Here is a 17,476-nt window from a genome sequence, read left to right as displayed (position 1 = left end):
GTACTGGCACACAATTTTATCTAACATAATATATTATATATACATTCATGTGAGCTCATGGAGTCTCTGTGTGTAGGTGTGTGTTTGTGTCTGTACAGTATACATGTGTGTGTGCATGTGTCTGTCTGTCTGTACAGTATAAATGTGTGTGTGTGTGTGTGTGTGTGTGTGTGTGTGTCTGTACAGTATAAATGTGTGTGTGTGTTTGTGTGTGTGTCTGTGTGTGTGTGTGTGTGTACAGTATAAATATGTGTGTGTGTGTGTGTGTGTGTGTGTGTGTGTGTGTGTGTGTGTGTGTACAGTTTAAATGTGTGTGTCTGAGAGCTGTTCTCACGGGACCACTCCTGTCTGTGCTCCTCGCCCTCAGGCGACTCCCGCTTGAGCCGAGCTTGGACCCGTTGACCCCCGACACGACCTCATAGCCCTCGCCCCTGCCCCATCACCCACCTTCCCTCTCGTTCCCACCGCCCTCACCCTCACATCTTTCTCTCTCTTTCTCTCTCGCTCTCTCTCTCTCTCTCTCTCTCTTTATCCCTTGGTCTCCCCCCTGTGCCTCACTTTATCGGTCTCCTCCCCTCTCTCTCTCCCTCTCTCCATCCTCTCTCCCCATCTATCTCTCCCTCTCTCCATCTCTTTCTGTCTGTCTCAGCACTGCATATTCTCCCCCCCACACATTCTCTCTTTCTCTAGCCTCTCCCTCTACTTGTGTTCAATTCAATTCAATTCAAAGAAATGGCACACCGAGCATTTTTCATACAAAAGATGACAAATACAAGAAACATGGACATGAAATGTCTTCACTTACTCACTTCAATTTTCCTCTCTCTCTCTCTCCATACCTATTTCTCTGTTCACTTGTTTTAGCTAGCAGCCATGCCATTGAGATTTACTGATCCATGAACTTCTCATAGTGGAGTATAAAGCCTCCTCATTCACCTCAATATATTTGAATTGCCGTATGTGTGTGTGTGTGTGTGTGTGTGTGTGTGTGTGTGTGTGTGTGTGTATGTGTGTGTGTCTTTCAGCTTGTTAGGTTCTCTGAATTTTAATCTCTTTCTCAATATGTCGCACACATTGTATCGCGTGCACGGGTGTGTGTGTGTTTCTGTGTGTGTATGTGTGTGTGTGTGTGTGTGTGTGTGTGTGTGTATGTGTGTGTCTGTCTGTAGGTCTGTCTGTGACTGTGGGTATATCTATCTGTGTGTGTGTGTGTGTGTGTGTGTGTGTGTGTGTGTGTGTGTGTGTGTGTGTCTGAGAGATGGCTTGTGTGCGTCTATAGGAGAGGGCTTGTGTGCGTCTATAGTAGAGGACTTGTCTGTGTCTGTAGGAGAGGACTTGTGTGTGTCTATGGCTGTGTCTGTGTCTATGGGAGAGGGCTTGTGTCTATAGCCCTTTTCAGACTGAGAAACGGTACATTAGCGTTACATAACGGGTTCAGGGGGATTTCGCTGTGTGAAAGGTGGACGTGTTTTGGTCCCGGGTTGTCTCAAGCCGAGTTTAGAGGCGAGTTTTGGGAGGCGTTGCCTAGCAGCACGTCACACGCAAGTTGGGAGTGAACAATGACGTTAACCATGCCTCGGACCTCGGAGATAAACCGATAAAGACAACTGTCATGCTAGTGCTATGTGGTTTCAGACATGAAAACGGGTCACGGGTCCCCCCCACCCTGAAAAAAAACAAAAAACAAAAAAACGTGAAAAAAAAAATGAAAAAAATCTTCCAAAGTGTGAGGGACCCGCTTTCTTTCTTTCTTTCTCTCTCTCTCTTTCTCTCTGAATGAAGTTATTACACATTTCTGAAGATTTCATAGGCCTAATGGACACTTAGACTATCAGAATAAGGTTAAGTACGAATATTTGTTGGTCAAAACCAGGTAATCAATATACTTGCTTGAGACACACACTATTTCAAACTTATATTATATAAAATAGGGTAGATAGGCTTTAATTTGTAAAATTGTGTTTAAACGTTTTAACATGCAATTGTTGTGCTAGTGTGTTTAACCAACCAATAAAGTTATGTGAACTGTCTTCATATTACATGTTAAACTGTAGGCTACCTGTAGGTAGGCTACAGACTAGGCTACTGATCAGGGTCCTGTAACTCGACAATCAAATGTAAATTTACATTACGCCTGGCTTACGAACTCGTAAATCATAATGATCAGGGTGTAACTGAAACTTGTCGCAAGTCACACACATAACTCAAACGGTTACGTGCGTTACTTGTGGTCTGAAGCAGTTGCAACTTTTTTTGGCTACGTTACTAGCGAATCATTTGAGTTACATAGGCAAAGTGTCTCTGGACAAAACGAACCTTAGAAGAAAACAACCTATGCTACGTTGCTACACTAATCTCAGCGTCTTTTTCTAATAGAAGTTGAAAGTTTCAACTAGCCCACCTGTGAAATCCCTCGGCATCTCTCCTAGGATCACTATTTCACCTGACATCTCAGACGCATCTGCGCTCACAACAGGGAGGCTATACTTGGCGTGCGCGTTCTGTTCGCGTTGCGTCTTTGTCAACAATTAGCTTCCAATGTTTATTAAACGCATAGGGGCTACATTCACGCATCCGTTGCTGATCAGAAACGTTTTAAATGTGGCTCTGGACCTCAAGATGCGTAAGCGTCTGCGCCTGATTTTTAAACTCAGTTGTAAATTCAATTTACAACTCCCCCCCCCCCCCCAAATGTTTTCTCATCGGATCTGCACGAATCATGTAAGTCACCTGTTTTGGCTTCAAAACGGCGAATTTCGCCGAAAGGTGAGTGATTTTCATGTCTGGTGGTTTAGTTTCCAAATGATGGCGGCCCACTTGTTATGTTATTTGAATGCCAAATGAGGTCCTTTTGTCTGTCGAAGTCATATTTTAGTGTGCTCAGTCCTGAACGACTGCTGCCATTTCAGTTAGCTCATTGGCTAGTTAGCTAGCATTAAGCACACGTTCCAAAAAGACGTGTTGGCAGACGGTTTTGCAACAATAAACACATGACCGAAGCGCCGAGAAAAGGAGGTTCAATCAGGGCGCTCTCAGCGTAAAAAACGCGATTGGTGGACACAGCACCTAAAGTTGTCCTCGTCTCTTGTGTGTTTCCTGTATTTTAACCTCCTGCCTTGCCAAATACGTCATCAGTCACACACGCCTAATCGCGGGGTTGACCTGTTCCTTTCACACTGAGCCCACCTCGGCAATAATACTACCCCTCGAGACGGGTTCAATTGCCAAGGCGGGTTGACTCTGTCAATGTCTGTGTGGCTGTCTCTGGGAGCGGGCTTGTGTCTATAGGAGAGGGCTTGTGTCTATGTGTGTCTATGGCTGTGTCAGTGTCTCTGTGAGCGGACCTCTGTCTGTGTCTGTATGGCTATGTGTGTCTGTGTCTCTGGGAGCGGGACTCTGTCTGTGTCTGTATGGCTGTCTCTGGGAGCGGGCTTGTCTCTATGTATGTGTCTGTGTCTATGGAAGAGGGCCTCTGTCTGTGTCTGTATGGCTATGTGTGTCTGTGTCTCTGGGAGCGGGATTCTGTCTGTGTCTGTATGGCTGTCTGTGGGAGCGGGCTTGTCTCTATGTGTCTGTATGGCTATGTGTCTCTGGGAGCGGGCCTCTGTCTGTGTCTGTATGGCTATGTGTCTCTGGGAGCGGGCCTCTGTCCAGCCCTGGGCCCAGGGCTCAGTGCAGGATTAGGCTGAAAGTGGGCCACTGGGAGAGGCTGCAGCAGCAATGGCAGCCTGGGCCGCATTAAGCGCCTCTGTGAGGGGATTAAGGTGCCATGCTGGGCCAGGGAACGCGGGAGAGAAGGAGAGAGAGAGAGAGATGTAGAGAGAGAGATGGAGAGAGAAGGAGAGAGAGAGAGGGTGAGCGAGGGAACAAAAGAGGAAGAGAATAGAGGAGAGAGAGAAAGAGGGAGAGAGGGGGCTGAGGGAGAGACAAAGGGTGAAAAGCAGTAGTGGGAGAGAGATGGAAAGAGAGAGAGGGAGGGAGAGAGGAAGAAAGAGCAAGCTGGAGTGAGTGAGAGAGAGAGAGAGAGAGAGAGAGAGAGAGAGAGAGAGAGAAACAAAGAGCTGCTTAGCTGTGATAACATCACCCTGTTGAACCAACATTATTTTAACCTAAAGCCGCCATGAATGGCCTCAGATCTCATTTGGTTGACTTGACTCAGGTCCCTGGGGATCTCCTGTGGTCTGGAGTTGCATGACAGCGGCTTACAATGACATTCATGTGGCTAATGCTAGCACAGTCATGTAGCGCCAATGCAAATCTCTGGGAGAAAATTGTCGTGACTGTCAAATCCTCAGGGAAATCCATGATGCTCCTCTTTCTCTAAGCAGTCACGGCCGGGTGCCTATTATCACCTCATTTGAACGTCAGCAACACCTGAAAGGATTGAAAAAGGTCTGCTGTTAGTGTCATCAGACAATGAGGCAGAGCTCCTTAAATAGGAATTTTCAAACGCACTGCAATCTTTATGATTCAAAAGGGTGTTCTTAGAATTCAGGTTGCAATCTCTTTGTAGTATCCTCTAAGACTGGGGTCTCAAACTCAAATCACCTACAGGCCACTTTCCAGGTGGTATTTTTATAGGGCCAGTGCAATAGAGTAGGAGAAAGAGAAAATCGTCTAGCCCCTGAGACAGTTATATTCATTCATTTAGCACGCACTGTCATCCAAAGTGACAGACTAAATGAGGAATAACTTTCAAGCTACAATGCAGAGGAGATCTTTGTTGATGCAGAGAGGAGGCCCTGAGTAACAATAATAACACAAAATAAATGAGAGAATGAGAGAGCAGAAAGAGTTCAAGTATTTGTCAAGTGAATCAAAGTGGAAATGGTGGTAAAAGAGGAGGAGTTGGGACTAGGAGGGGAGGAACTCTAGATAGAGTCGAGTCTTCAGGAGAGCTTTGAAAAGAGAGAGTGACACTCCTGCTAGTAGCACTTGGTAAGTTGTTATGGTAACCATAAATGAAACTATCCACGATATTCCGCAGCCAACAATGGGGGTCGCCATGACACCGAAAACGGTTTTCTATTTCCGGTGAAGCTGTATTGTATTTATTTTAACGTGACGGTTGACGGTGCTTAACATATCATAACGCATATAAAAGTAAACTTTTCTATTTTATATCGGTTATATATGATGCTGAGAGCTATGGAGAACGCACATGTTAACAGAATGAACGGAAGTTGAAAACAGTATCGTAACCATCGCAACGATACATATTTCCGGTTTAAGGAATAAGGTGGATAGTCTTGATTACTGTGTGTAGGGGCTGCTGTGCCAGATGACGGGAGGAGCCTAGCAGAGTTTAAGGATGCCTCAGAAATAGCTAGTCGCGCCTTGTCATTTATCAGCTTGTTTCCCAAAATAACATGCCTTTTCTGGGCAGACGATATTCACAAATAGCAGCATACTTTTGACTCAGATTTCAGAAATGGTTCCTCATTAAATTACTTTACCTTTGGCTTCACGGCTGCACCATCGACATTTCTGGCTCTTGATTTGTCTGAAAGACGCGTCTTCAAAGTTATGCCACTTTCAATTTGGTTCTGTCCTTACACAAAACGTTGCCTCAAATAATGAAGAATGAGACACATTGCATACTTTTTTGGAAACTGCCAATGCAGATTTCCTTTTTCTCCGAAAAGACATTTGCTTACATTTAGTTCCGTGACATTTACCACATATTTGCAAGGATAGCTCTGTTGGCTCCCTTGTGGTGAGCTATTTGTATTGTTTTGTTTGGGTAACCCACAGCAGTGCTAACAAACACAATTGACGTTAGTCTATACAACTGAAGTCCCAAAAGCTAACGTTAGTAGAGTAGGCTACATAGACAGGAAAAGGTTGAGTAGTCCTAAGCTAACGGAAAAAAGCTAAATGCAAAGCGGACCAAATCTCATCACAGACATGAATCAACCAAAGGGCTGCAAGAGACTGTTCTGCAAGTTTGAGAGTTTGAGACCACTGATGTACTGTAAGGTGTTGAGGTTTTTTTTGTGCTTTTCACTACTACCATAGGCTACTGTCTGAAAAGAATAACTCGTGTTGGACAAGAGAGAAGGACAGGATCAGTTAAAGTGTGAATCAGTGCCTCAGCTTGGGGAATAACCCATGTTAACTGGCTCAGAGTGAATTGACAAGTTCTATTAGAAATTTCCCTGAAAATGGCATTGTTTTGAGGCCATGGCAAGCGCAGACCGCAGAAATGACACAATATATGACTACATACACTTTAGACAACACTTGCTGTGAGCAACTTAGAGTAAGTCAATCGAGCTTCTCGAAAAGAAGGTGAGCATACAGTACAGTATGTGGCAGCGAAAGTATCTGAAATAGTTGATATATCATTCAAGTCCTCAAGACAGTATGTGTTCACAGAATAGCTTACTAACCTCTGCTGTACCTAGTAAGCTTACTTTTCTCCTAGAAGTGGAATATGTATGCCTTTCATCTCTCATGAAACCCCTAAGCTAACATAAGCTGGCTGAAGCACAGAGAACTATTTCATTAGATGCATTTTCCTCCCTCAGACCTCTTTTGATCCCCGCCATTATGAGACGTCTATGATGCCAAAGCAGAATTGAATATAATACCCATACCTCCCGCGGCTTCAAACCAGGAGACAACAGGCAGGCAGACAAACAAACAGATCAGACAGGCGAACAGGGAGTAGACAAACAGGAAACGCTAGAATTGGGTCAAAAGAAACCAAGTGTGGGGGACTGACTTCCGGTAAGGACACAGGTAGGAAGTGTGTGTGTGTGTGTGTGTGTGTGTGTGCGTGTGTGTGCGTGTGTGTGTGTGTTTTTGTTTTGTTTTGTTTTTAGTGTCTGTTAGCTTCTATATGTCTGGCTAACTTGACAAGGTCCAACGTGTCACCCTAATGACAACTCAAGGTTGACCGACATAAGCAAGCTACAATTAATTAATTACAGACACCTTCTAAATGGATGCATTTATATAACACTTTTCTTCTCTTCCAAGCACTGAAAAGCACTTTACAGAGGAACCCTTACATTCACCCATTTACTCCTTCACTCATGCGTCCATACACCAGTGTTGGAGGCTGCCATGTAAAGCGCCAGCCAGGACATTGGGTGCCATTTGGGGTTCAGTGTCTTGCTCAAGGACACTTCGACAGGGTCAGGAGGAGACAGGTTTGAACCAGCAGCCTTTCCAGATTACTGAGTGACTGCTCTACCTCCTGAGCCACCACCACCCCTGACACTGACCCTGGGAACACTTTAGACAGGTGTGCTCATAAAATCACAGCTAAATTAATACAGAATGAAGAGCATGGTCAGCAGACACAAGCAATGTGTTTGGTGTGCTCTCAAGAATTGTAATACACATATCTGGCATCACGCCCCTGGCCAATCAGCTTTCACTCTGACTGGCTACATCACAAGTCACATGCACTTTGTTAATAGAACCTTCTAGAACCAAACTGAGGCCCCCTAAAAGATTCTAGGCCTCACATACAGTATATGATAGATTTTCTTTAGCATACGAAATCCTACATAGGTCAAGAAGCTATGTCGAGCAAGTATGAAACGTAATGGTGATCTTGTCTACTACAAATCAAAACATGACCTTCACATAATGGCCTGTAGCCTACAGACTACACATTTGTTTTTGTCTTTCGTGATTATCTTTTACGATTGACAATGTCAAACTAGGCGAACAAAATCTTGCCATGTTTTGGTCGTAAGACTGGCCACATTAAAAGATCATCTGTCGTAGCATTCTCGTGGCGTCTCGTCATAGTGTCAGTGTCAACACGGGAGCCGTATGAGATTCCCCCAAAATTCTGACATGCTAGACTTTATATATAAATAAATAATAAATAAATAAGAATAAATAAATTGTGGGTCGTTGAATATGTCACATTACAAGACGCTTCCTCCTTCGAGTGTCGTTCTCGACTTCTCGTATTCGGACATGACAATGGAAATTTGTCGGCCATGACACAATCGTGTTAAGATCGGTTTGAAATCATGTAGTCTGTACAGGCCATAAGAAATGTAACGTGTCTATCTTTGTCTCCGGGTGTGTCAGTGCAGTTCCAAAGGCCTATAACAAATCAGTATTCCCAGATTCAGTACTTCTCTCTCTGTTACAGAGAGCCACTTTGTCTGGCACATCAAGTTGTGACTTTAATCGACAGATCTAAACAGCCACTAAACAGTTTTACTGGCAACATTTTAGATTTTACTATAATCTTCACTACAAATATAATAGCCTGTTTCAGCATAATGGTGTTCTAGGACAAGGTTCATTATTGTGTAAAAGTTAATTGCTAATCTTTTTTGATGGATGTAGGTCTTTATATGTAACAGGCTTTAGACAGGTTCAGAAGTTCAAACCTAAAGCAAGTCATTATAATGAAGGGTTTGTAAGTAGAAAGCTAGCGCCGAATGTCTACATGTTCTAGTTTCGTGGCTGCTAATCCACATAAAGGAAGAACCGACTGGCTTTTCCCCTTGGAACTAGGCCATATCATAGCTGAATGATGGCAAGAGTTTGGAAAAGTAATATTGTGTCTGATGCACACAACGACAAGAAAAATATCACCAACGACCAAGAACGTGGGTAATGCGAACATATGTATTTTTAAAAAAAAAAAACACCCGAAAATGTGTTTAAAAACATGAAATTGCCCGAGAACCCAAGAGCGTACGCTCTATCGAGAGTTTTAAAAATATACGCCTAGACATCTGGACACCTTGTCCACCAGGGTCACAACTGTTTATGTTTGTCTAAGATAAAATGTGAGAACGTTTCCCAGTTGGCCCTAAAACGCCTCCATGTTCTTACACACCTGTAACAACAGGACCTGTGCTTAAACATAACAAGGTCAGCCTGTAAAGGGAGCCTATCAGTTGGTGATAGGGGCCAGTGCTGTGCCACTGGTTTACACAACATAACACAACACAACGCAACACGGCACGATGCAAACCAACCTGAAGTGACCTCTCTGGTCTGGCAACTGTTGCCTTCCCCTCTTTATCTCTCTCTCCGTTTCTCTGTTTCACTCACTCAATCAGTCTGATTCACCCTAGATCACCAGACTGATTGATAGACAGAGAGAGAGAGGAGAGAGAAAGAGAGGGGTGACGATGTAATATTTACAACACTGAGCGTGTCACAAAGGGCACAGAATTCCTCCCACTGGAACAGTGCATCTGACACACCTCAACTATGTGTTGTAAGCACGCCATATGCACACAGACACACACACACACAGACAGACACACACACACCTACACGTGTCTATTTATGTGGTCAGATGACGGTCACGCCTTCTATCCTTCAGATGCTACTACAGTTATATCCACTAGCCGTCCATCATACCCCAGACATGCGCATGCAGGAATCTCTGGACGCATACAAACAATGTGCCCCACCCCCATTCTCTCTTTCTCTCTCATACACTCATACTCAGAGAGAGAGAGAGAGAGAGAGAGCGAGAGAGAGAAAGACAGGGAGAGAGAGAGATACAGCCTGTCATAGGCTTTCTCTATGTCTTCACTAGGGTGGAAAATGTGTCCTATTTGTAAACTCATCTGCTGTGTACGCTGGTATAAAGCACCATCACCTAACATAACATGGACAACAAAGTTTGCAGACACTATGTGTTTGTGTGCCTCTGTTTTGTAGACTGAATATGTGTCAGCCTGAGGCTGTGTGTGTGTGTGTGTGTGTGTGTGTGTGTGTGTGTTTGTGTTAGTGTGTGCACGTTTGCGCACATGCGCACTCACACCTCCACATACACTGGCTTACTCAAACACCATCAGATTTGTTTGGAACACAGAATGCAAACAGGTGTGCATTTAAAAACTGGGCAGCTTATTACTCAAAAGGAATCCCTGGCTCGGAGATAAGTTGACGTGAAGGGACATGGGGTGAGAGTTGGATGTTAAACGTTGGCAACCTAGTGAGGAGTCCTAGGTAGACATCTCAACATCTTTTCATCCAACCTAGTGAGAAGTCCTGGGTAGACATCTCGACATCTCATCCAACCTAGTGAGGAGTCCGAAATCTCAACATCTTCTCATCCAACCTATTGAGGAGTTTTAGGGAGACATCTCAACATCATCCCATCCAACCTAGTGAGGAGTCCTAGCGAGAGATCTCGACATCTTCTCATCCATCCTTGCGCCTCTTTCATGGGAAAGGAATGTAAACAAACCCGGCATCACTCAGTCTTAAATTGTTGTGTAATTGATCTCTCTACACCCTGTCTATGTTTCCCTCTCTCTCTCTCTCTCTTTCTCTCTCTCTTGGCTCAGGTTTTGGATAAATGAGTAAGCAGGACAGAAAAAGTTCCCTTTGTTGCCTCAGCTGCATATCTGGTTTGGCAATGTAACCAGATATGGCTTTATTGGTATTTTGACGGTGTTAAACTAGCGATTTTTGTTCAAATTGAAGTCTCTCGCTCTCTCTACCTCTTTATATCTTCTCACCTTTCATCTGTTAATGTCATTCTGCATATCTGGTATACCTGGCCTGGTGGTCTGGTAGTGTGTGATATACATTCTATTGTTTCTGTGATAATAAAAGGGGGCATGAGAACAGACTGTAAGGCTGTTCTCTATGCATGAGAACAGATTGAAAGTGTGTAATTGAGACAAGGAAGTGAAAGAGAGAGAGAGAGAAAGAGAGAGAGAAAGAAAGAAAGAAAGGAGAGAGAACGAGAAAGAGAGAGAGAACGGAGAGAGAGAGAAAGAAATAAAGGAGCGAGAGAGAGAAAGGAGAGAGAGAGTGTGGTTATGAAGGTACTCTATGTAACATTAAACATCACAGGAACAGAGGAGTGTGGGCGTGGCTGGCCGGGCGTGTTTGTCTCGGCCAATCAGCCGGCTCCCTGCATGCGAGCTGTTTACGGCCCCCTCTCCCTGGAGATGTGCTGAGGGAGCCTGCGTTCCATGCTGAGGCCCCGCTGCAAGCCCTTAACATACCAACACACACACTATACACACACACACACACACACACACACACACACACACACACACACACACACACACACACACACACACACACACACACACACATGCGCGCACACACTATACACTCACATATGCTCGCGTTTAAGATCTAGGCATACCAACACCCTCACGTTTATGGTAGGAGAGTCTTAAAAATGAACATAGATATTAACACACTCATGTTTATAAAGGAAAGACTTTGACATACAGTATAACATACACATGCCAATGTCATATCTTCTACATGACCACACTTGTGTTTATCTTATAGGAAATACTTGATCATACACACATACATACATACAAACATACTGTACACATGCAGTAATTTCCCGCATATAAGCCACATTGTGTATAAGCCGCAGGACAGTGTTTAATGCCATTTAAAAGAAACAAAACCATATTAACACCATATTACAGTAACTGACCCCCTGTATTAAGTTTGCAAAATCAATGTAAGCCGCGGCTAATAGTCGGGAGATTACGGTACACTTATGCTAATGAAGGTGGCAGTGCCATCTGAATAAGAAGTTCCTGTTTCACGGTTACTGTAATATATGTTTATGAATGAGAGTTTTTAAATATGAACATACTGTACCTATTTAGGTGGCGGGAAGTCTCAATATGAGCACATGTAAACAATGCCTAAGTGTGCTCATATCTCTAATCTATCATTGGCACAGCACTGGTTCAATTTTACATGTTAAAGATTCTTGGCCTCTGTGTGTGTGTTTGTGTGTGTGTGTGTGTGTGTGTGTGTGTGTGTGTGTGTGTTTGTGTGTGTGTGTGAGAGAGAGAGAGAGAGAGTGATGGTATGCATGTGTGTGTGTGTGTGTGTGTGTGTGTGTGTGCATATGTAACACGTGTAGCTATATTCCTTTTTCTAAAAAGAGTAGTGATTGTCAGGCCTCTCACATGTTTCACATGTTAGTGTTAAAGGTATTTCAATGGTACTATCTGGTAACATGTGACCGAAGTATGTGTGTGTATTGCTGTCAACACCACATTGCAAGAATGTCAAATGACCTTGCTAGTGAATTCTATCCAGCCTCCTGGACAAACTGTGTGAGTGTATATGTGTGTGAGAGAGAGAGAAAGAGAGGGATGGAGGGAGGGAGAGAGAGGGAGAGAGAGAGAAGTTTCCCATGTCAAAGTGCCTTTCGGGGTGCAGTGCGTGGTTTGTCCAGTATCCACTGGATCCTGCAGTCTATCACCCACAAATGTGTTTTTAAATACGGTTTACATAGTTTAGCTTCAAAAACAAGGAAATGTTCGCAATAAATTGATTTCTGCCTAGAATTGATTGGCCCAGTTTACTGTGTAGATCGAACGGTACACACACACACACACACACACACACACACACAAGCTCAGTTTGAAATGGAAGACAGCTGCCTGCTGCCTCCCTCTCTAAATAGAGAGCTGTCCCACAGACATGACTTTGGATTAAATGTATATTTCAAAAATGAGCTTTTAGCTTTAGAGTTTAGTAGTCATTTGGATGGTTAAATGATCCGTTCCGGTGAATATGGTGACTTCCCCCGCTTCCAGTCTGTGTAACGCTTTGCAGTGCTTTGTTCTATTCGCAGAATTTTACATGAAAAAAGAATGAAAAATGGGTTCAAAACTTTCATTATCCATTTTTCAGACTTCTCAGCAAATGGACAATCTATAGTGCAGGGTCGTGGATGCTTTGATGTCGCCTATAGGCCTACGATAGCATTTGTTCACGGTTGATGACAGTTTGAATATAAATGTGAGCAACCCTACCCATGAACAAAAACCTCTCCACCAACATGCCTACAGAAGCTGTTTAACAACAAGTTGACAAGAGTAAGCTCATTAATGCCATCCCATTCTTAACCCAAGCAGACATCGGGTGAAGTGAAACCTCTGGGCCACAACGCAACTCTCCTCGGTAACCCCCAGCGTTCAGTCCAAGAATATTGAGTCATTGTTTGACTTTCAAACTTCTGAGGAGAAAATCCCAAGTGTACAATGCAAAAAATAAAACACGCAACAGCAATCAATTTTTTTCAGAGTAGTCTGAAAAATGGATAATTGAAATTTTAAGCCAATTTTTCATTCTTTTCATGTGAAATCTGCAAATAGAACAAAGCAAAGCGTTACACGGACCGCTTCCCCAAGCGTCCCCAGACCGAAAAACCAACATTGCAACATTGGGATTTACCGTCCCAGTGAGAAACAGGAAACTCGTTTTAAATCGTGTTTCTTACCTTGTAATATCCACATTGTTCTGCTGAACTTATGCTAACAATTTCACTAGCTTGTAAACAAATCCATGTGCTTTATCATTACTTTTTTTCCACAGTTAATAAGAAATAGCATGCACTTTCTCCAGCTGAGGGGGAAATATAGCTAATCTTGCCAAGGAGGGCTTTAATGGTTACAACAATGGTATAATCAGATAGTAAACTGTTTATTTCTCATCTCAAATCTACAAATCTAAGCAAAATAATGTCACAGAAATTAAACTTAAACAGATTCAGCAGCCATTACTGATGTCATCCGCCAACTTTGTTTACTTTTCACAGCCGTTTCAGATGTTGCCACAAAGGATTATGGGTATGAGGGAGCATGAAGTTTGCGTCGATGCTCCCTCCAAAAACTAGCCTAGAAATAGACGCCCCTAGTGGCAGCAAATCTAATTTGCTGCCGGGGCAGTCTAGCAACTCTCCATTTGACTTGGGAGCTGGGCTCAGGCAGAAACCACCGAACCAATCACGTCGTGTATGGGCGGGCTCAACATAATGATGACTGACATGCAACCATTAAGCATCCTGCTACTTGAAAACAAAAAGATGATTTGTTTAGCGCTATCCTATTGCGTGAAGAGGGAATTTGAAAGACAACTGTTTATCCCACCCCACCGATTGAGCCCATACGGTGAGTTCTCTGACCCTACAGCTTGATGTGGATCTGGCTGGTCAGGCTATCCGAAAACAACCGTTATTCAGGAAATCTAAGATATGTTAGGCAGCAAAAATCATTTTTCGAACTGTCCTTGCTGCCTCGCTCCCCAGTTAGATAGTATCTTAAAAGGCAGCCGTTATTCCCGTTTCGAACAGAGCCACAGAGAGCGAGAGAGAGAGAGACATGCATGTCTCAGATACACAAAGAATTTCATTCAATAGCAGACTGACATCACCATGGAAACACTGGCAAGATGTTCCAAGGCTACTCCCACTGGGAATAAAATGAGAAACAGCATGACCTTCATCAGGTAACTGAACCTGCCACACAGCACACAGAGAGCAAGTGAGAGAGAGAGAGAGAGACACACAGAGAGGAGTGGACACTAATAGAGAAGGGGAGAGAGAGACAGAGAAAGAGAGAGCGAGAGAGAGGAGGAGGATTGGACACTATTAGAAAAGGGGGGGAGACAGAGAGAGGAGGAGTGGACAAGTAGAAAAGGGAGAGAGAGAGAGGAAGAGTGGACACTAGAGAAGGGGAGAGATAGAGAGAGGCATGGGGGGCAGAGGAGAAGTAGGATGAAATGATTGAGGTGCGAAGAGTGGGGAGGAGGAGGAGCAGTGGACAATGTCAGAAACAGAGAGAGGAGGGTAGAGAGAGAAAGAAGAGGGAAAGGGGGAAGAGTGTGGAGAGAGAGAGAGAGAGAGAAGGGGGAGGATGGAGAATGGCTTCAGCCATAGGTTATTTTTATCCAATGCTTGGAGACGAGACAAGGCGGAAGGTGGCTGAAGGCACCCCTATCCCCACCCCCAACCTCATCAAGCCCCGGTCCGTCTCACACGCAGCTCCAGGGAGCATGTAATAGAAGCCACATGTTGACTTAGAGCCATGGGGAGAAAATATGCAAGGTCAACACGTTACGTTTACAGCATTACGGGCTACATCCACTCCAGAGCTAGAATAAACCAGTTCCACAGCTGGACTATAGATCAGTTTCACATCTGGACTACTCCAGTTTCACACCTGGACCACTTCAGTTTCAGAGTCAGGCTGTACCAGTTCTGGAGCTGGAGAGGATCTGATCCATCCTCTCCTGTGTATGGAGTGTTAGAGTAGCACAGTTAAGCTAGCCTCTTAGCACCATTGATCAAAACGCTTTAAATAGTGACCGTAATGGATCCTGACCAAGGGTGCGTTTCCCAAAACCAGTTGCTAACCTGTTGGCAACTTAGTTGGTTGGCAATGGGAAATTTAGCTAGTTAGCAACTATGGTTTTGTGAAATGTTCCCCTAGATCGATGCAGGTCAATGCTATCTACACAGGCAGCGCTGATATTGATTACGACCAGAGATATTGTGCTTCTCTTCATTTTTTAGAGCATATGTATGAAGCATACATGGAAAAGCACATGGATAAACACAATGTCAGTGTCGAGGCAGAGACGTAGGCAGTGTAAATGGCTTCATTTATGTTTCATGGTCTTCTCTATAGTGGTAATCTTGACAAATCCCTTACACAGTCATTTTCTGTTGACTGTTCAGTCAGTTGTTCTATGGCATACTGTACATATCCCAAAAATACGCAATAAAGAGTTATTAGAAGAAAAAAAAACATTATAAACAAGAAACTAACACTTACCCATAATCCCTAACTGCTGTACTGAGATTCAGCCAATGTGAGCCCTGATGACTAAACTCAGACTTAATTGATTTCAGGTGCTAAGTGAGTGCGTGTATTTTGCCACATGGGCTCAGATAGGTATTTGGGACAGCACTTCACACAATCACCTGTGTCAGAATAGTTGAAAATCCAACGTTGATTCAACGTAAAAGAGACACTTTCAATATCACTTCAACGTCAGGCTTCAACGTAGTTTCAATATTTCAAACCATATTTAAATGTTGATTCAACTAAACTTTGCTATCTGGCAAGTCAGTGCATACCGCCACCTAGTTTGCTGGAGTGTCACACACATAACTGCCTTAAAGGATATAATCAAGTAAGGTATACCTGATTTGTTTACATTCAGTTTACATTGAAAACATTCACATTGTGTTTATGTGTTTTGCTCGAATAAACTCTTGACTTAATGCATTTCAGTTACATTTTACTTAAAATTAGTATCTAAAGTGTATTAGGACCAATGATCATTTTTTTGAGTGTGTCCTTACATTTTGATTGTATTCTATCTGATGTTGTATTTTTTGTAGTTTGTTATTAGGACATTGCTCAATCAAATTCCCATGAATAAACAATTTAAATTAAAAATGAGCATAAGCATCTGCTCAATGTGCAAATGTAAATGTATACCCAAGTGCAACTCCTCCCAATCGTTTGGTCTGATTGACTATAGCCAGCTCACATAGAGTATCTATTGCTTGTCCATTACGGGTGATTAGGCAGCTTTTTCATCAGGGGTTAGGGTGTTGGAGCCAACGATGGGTGTGAAGATGACTGATAGGAGCTCAGATAGTTCTGGGACAGTGGGGGCAGGGGACGGCAGTTGCACTACAGAGAGGATTGGTGGTGCAGTCTTTTGGCTCTCCTTCACTCTTTATGTTGATTCATTTGCCTGATAGTCTTATCCAAGGCAATTTATGCTCAATCTGCAGGAGTAACTAGAAAAGCACTCAGAGAGCGAAAACCTCCACCAAGCGAAGACATGACCACCTCCTGGATCCAAACGGTGATACGGATCACTCCCAAAATGTAATTGTTTCTTCCTTTGGGTCTTTTCAGACCTTCCCTGAAAATTTCATCAAAATCCATCCATAACGTTTTGAGTTATCTTGCGAACAAACAAACAAACAGACAGTCAGACAGAAACAAACAAACCCAGATGAAAACATAACCTCTTCGGCGGAGGTAGGGCCAGACTCCCTGAAGTGGCAATCGAGCTCACTACTCAGGGTACTGCATACAAACCCATGCAGTGCCGGTTCAGACCTCCAGGGGGCCCGAGGCTAAATCCTGCTAAGGGGCCCTCCTACCTGAACTCTGAGGGCCAAAATAGAACCGTTTTCTTTTTTTTTTTTTGTAAATATATATTATGTGATACCTCAGTGCGCCCAATACAATCATCCCAGCCCATTTTGGATGTCTTCGGAAGTTACGAAATATAATGTTTTCCCCATAAAGAACCTTCACAGCTATAAATGGCCAGTTTTTTTTAGGTCTGGGTCGTTTGCTTTTGATGCTTGCTGTACATATCCCCTTACAAAAAAATAACTGCAAACGGAACACACCATTATATTTCACTGTTTTGCTGTGACAGGGAAAGGCTGGCAAGCAACCTGCAGACAGATCAGGGGATTCACGAGAATGAACAGTGGGAACAGCAGTCGGTATTTTGCGTCCGTTCCATGGTTTGATGACTACACACATTTCAGCGGCTGTTCATTCTCGTGGAGTTTCTTCTTCTTTTGGATTCACGTTCATCTTTTTAATGCAGGCTCAAGGTGAGACAGGGGAGGGCCGGGCCTTCATTTAATTGCGGGGCCCTACGCAACTTGCGTAGTGTGCGTATATAGGAGGACCGGCCCTGAGCCCAT

Source organism: Sardina pilchardus, chromosome 13, assembly GCF_963854185.1.
Source record: "Sardina pilchardus chromosome 13, fSarPil1.1, whole genome shotgun sequence".
Taxonomy (NCBI): domain Eukaryota; kingdom Metazoa; phylum Chordata; class Actinopteri; order Clupeiformes; family Clupeidae; genus Sardina; species Sardina pilchardus.
This window is presented reverse-complemented; position numbering follows the sequence as displayed.